Genomic DNA, 927 nt, shown 5'->3' with positions numbered 1-927 from the left:
GGAATGGTTCACAAATAAACATATCCAGGTGTTGGAATGGCCAAGTCAAAGTCCAGACCTGAATCCAATCGAGAATCTTTGGAAAGAACTGAAAACTGCTGTTCACAAATGCTCTTCATCCAACCTCACTGAGCTCGAGCTGTTTTGCAAGGAGGAATGGGCAAAAATTTCAGTCTCTCGATGTGCAAAACTGATAGAGACATACCCCAAGCGATTTACAGCTGTAATCGCAGCAAAAGGTGGCGCTACAAAGTATTAACTTAAGGGGGCTGAATAATTTTGCACGCCCAATTTTTCAGTTTTTTATTTGTTAAAAAAGTTTGAAATATCCAATAAATTTCGTTCCACTTCATGATTGTGTCCCACTTGTTGTTGATTCTTCACAAAAAATTACAGTTTTATATCTTTATGTTTGAAGCCTGAAATGTGGCAAAAGGTTGCAAAGTTCAAGGGGGCCAAATACTTTCGCAAGGCACTGTATTTGTGTGAGGTTACATGTCTGCTTCTCTCTCTCCTTCTGTGGGGAATTTGGGTAAGCGACTAGGTGGGGCTGGCAAGTAGTAGCACAGGTGAAGTCAGTTGCTCCATCTGTTTGGCTAGTATATAGCCTGGTCTCAGCTGTGTCACACTTGCCAGTCAGTTAGTTGTCACCGCAACATTTACGCGGCCGAACTCAAGAACTCTAGAAGATTTTTTCCTCACTCCGAAGCCAGCGGTCTCACTGTGTTTTTTCCCTCGCTGGCTTATTCCTTGATGCTATCTGGGTTGTCTTCTGTCTAGAGCTACTCAGCTTTCCTGTATGCACTTTCTACACTGAGTGAGTTACTCCAGTCAAGCTCATCTCCAGTGGCGCCAGATAGCCATACCAGCCAACTCCGCGCCACTGACTCCTGCCACCTATTCCAATAAAGCTTCTTCCCATTGGCA

The sequence above is a fragment of the Monopterus albus genome, unplaced genomic scaffold (genome assembly GCF_001952655.1).
Source record: "Monopterus albus unplaced genomic scaffold, M_albus_1.0 scaffold261.1, whole genome shotgun sequence".
Taxonomy (NCBI): domain Eukaryota; kingdom Metazoa; phylum Chordata; class Actinopteri; order Synbranchiformes; family Synbranchidae; genus Monopterus; species Monopterus albus.
Note: the sequence above shows the minus strand (reverse complement) of the source record.